This window comes from Frankliniella occidentalis, unplaced genomic scaffold (assembly GCF_000697945.3).
Source record: "Frankliniella occidentalis isolate FOCC.00 unplaced genomic scaffold, Focc_3.1 Scaffold194, whole genome shotgun sequence".
NCBI classification, from domain to species: Eukaryota; Metazoa; Arthropoda; class Insecta; order Thysanoptera; family Thripidae; genus Frankliniella; species Frankliniella occidentalis.
The window spans coordinates 145,475-148,441 of NW_026267320.1; positions in this window are offsets into that span (position 1 = coordinate 145,475).

Consider the following 2,967-nt stretch of genomic DNA (forward strand, 5'->3'; position numbering starts at 1 on the left):
GGAGCGCGTGATTACCATTGCCACCATGCCCCTGCTGTCGGAAGGATACAAACTCTAATCGTTTGTTATTTCACCGTGTGAACTTTCATTGCGACGCGGTAGGCGGTAGCGGCGTGGCGGGCGACGAGCTCGGCGACGAAGCAGTGGACACTCTGGGAGCGCCTCTTCGACGCCTTCGTCCCCCCGGCTCATCCCGATGCGGTGCACTCGGCCTATTAGAGTAATTCGCCCGGTCCAGTCAATCGTGTATATTTGTGTGTGTGTGTGTGTGCGCGCGCGCGCGCTGCGTGCGTCACTGGCGATACGCCTGGCCAACAATCATTTTTATGTTTCTCTAAAAATATATCGCTGGGCCTGGAGCGGGGTGGAGTGGGGCCGTGTGTTGCGAGGCGTCGCGGAGCTCAGTCCACCCTACTTCTACTGCCCCCTCGGCGAACGTGACTTGCTGACTTCCTTTGTTTTCGACTGCTGCGCGTAGCGTGATGTCTCGCGCTTTGTCTTCCCCCTATGCTCCTCGCCGGCCGCCGCCGGCCTGGTCGCGGTGCCCGTTGGGTTGCCTGCCGCCCGCGGCGCCGCCTCCGACGCCGGGACGCGTCGCTCGGGGAGCCGCTTGGGCTGCCCGCCGCTCGGGCGCAGTGCGCTGCGGAGCAATCCAGTCGTCGCAAAAGTCTGCGCTTTCTTCACGCGTGCGGTTTCCCACGATCACAGTCTCGTGGGGCCTGCGGCCGGTGCCGCTGCGCGAGTAGTACAGTCGCCTGCAGTCGCCCTCGTGGCAGTGCAGCGCTCCGCCACGCCACGCCATTGCCGCCCTGATAAAGACGGACGAGCAGGATGAGGGACTCCTCTGGGCGTGAGGTGGGGGGGGGGCGTTATTGGGGGAGAGTCGCGTGGCCTGGTGGGCCATGTCATCTGTCTCCAAGCCGCCGCTCCGCTGGAGGCTCTCCCCGTGACCCCCACCCCTCCTCGACTCTCGCGTCGTGTGCATCGTGCTCCACCGGCCGCGCCGCTAATGTAGTGCATGCTGAGCAGTGCTGAGTCTGCACGCCGCACAATAGAAAGCACATGCTGGCCTGTTCGCGGAATACGTTCGTATCCCCTCTTATCTTTCTTTCTCGCACGCACAAGTTACGCACGTCGACGACATGCTTTTGTTTCTTGTCCCCTTTCCTCGTATATTTTAATTCTATTTTCTGAAAATGTATCGACTGCATTTCTATGGTTTATATTTAGTTTTGGTTATGGCCGCGCTGTTGTTTGGAGAGCCTGTCTCCGTCTCCCAAGTCGACTTGTGACTGAGCAGCGCGTCGCGCCACTGGCTCCGCCCGCGTACCCCGCGTCCTGAATCACAAGTCTCTAGAGCTCCCTAACAATGCGATAGGCCGGCGGCGTCGCCGCGCTGCGGGGGGCCGTGCTGAGCTGACGTCAGAGCAACAGAGACAGACGGACGGACGGACGGACGGACGGACAGAGTAGGACAGAGTAGGACAGATGAGGACAGGGTAGGACAGAATTGGGGAGTCAGCGGGGCGGGGAATTGCAACAGAAATATAATAAATGAGGTTGAGGTGATGGCGTTTCTTTGGGCGGAGCGCCTGCGGTTCGCGGGGTAGGCCAGCCCGCCGCGCACGGCCGTCTGACGGGATTGCCTATCCGGAGGTTCAGGCGCTCAGCTCACGCGCTGAACTACACGCGCGCCGTGACGCCGCGCGGTGCCCCGGCACATGTTCAGGAGGAGGAGGACCACCTGCGTCAGGTTCTCCTCGCGCGCCGATGCGGATGAGCTCCCCGCCCCTGTTTTGCATGGCAGTCCCGCCCCGCCCCGCCTCCTCCCGCGCGGCGGCGGTGAGCCGTCGCTACTCCACGCCGGGTCCGGTCGGGTCGGTACGGATACCCCACGCGGCGCGTAACGCTTTGTGGGCTTGTTCACTTGCGCGCATGGCATCGCTGTAATTTTTAAACAAACTTAGCAGACCTTGGAGAACAGGGTGCGAATAAAACGCGTTGAACGTTGGTGTGGTAGAGTTGAACAGTGACGCGGAGCTGGTCCCCGTCACGCCACGTCGTCACCGCGAGCCGACCTCCGGCCGTGACGCCGCTCTCGCGTTATTGTCACTCCAACGGGACGCTCCGCGCTCCGTTCTCTGCTCGGCTCGCCTTTCAAGACGCCGCGGCGAAGCGACGCCCCGTGGATTTCTTTCCGCTGAAGGATTGTCTGTGAGCTTGTGTGTGCAAAGGAGGGAAGGAGAGGGGATGGGGTATTTCTTTTTTTTCAACTCCAGCTGTCGTGAAGCAAGTTGCTCTCCGTAGATTCGCTTTCAGTCGTGGACGTGAGGTGAAAGCGCGTGCATTGGGTTGAAAAAAAATCTGCCCACAAGTTCCTGTTAAGCTACTCGCGAGACCAGCTGTTTAGTTTTAAGGCCGTAGACCGAAGCGCCGCTCTCAAAGGCGGCCCGCCGCGGACAAGATAACGGCGTGCTTTTAGGGCGACAACGGGGCCGGCCGGGCAGCGCTTGCCGTATTTGGTCGCGTTCACACCGGAGGGCCCCCTGCGCCTGCCGGGCCGGGCCGGCGTTTGCATTTCCAAAAGGGAAGCAGCAGGTTGATTTGGTTGCGAGCCCGTCGACCGGGCAGGGCAGGGCAGGGCAGGGCAGGGCAGGGCAGGGCGGCTCGGCCCGACCGGCGGCCTTTGTCTGGTGTCCAGCGTGCGACCCGCCACGCCCCGCCACGCCAGGACACGCCCCGCGGCCAAGGGGCTTGGGGCTTGATGGGAAACAGCTGTCGGGCAGCGGAATGCGTTGCGCCAAATCTGTAAAATCTGTAAAAGAGTCCGATATCGCTGGAGATTTTTGTTTCGTCTTTAGGTGGGGTGACAAAGGAAAAGCAAGTGTCAACCATCAACGAGAGCACCCCTACCAATGCAAAGAAAACATGTAGGAAAAGCAAGAGATGGATGGGAAGGGAGGGAGG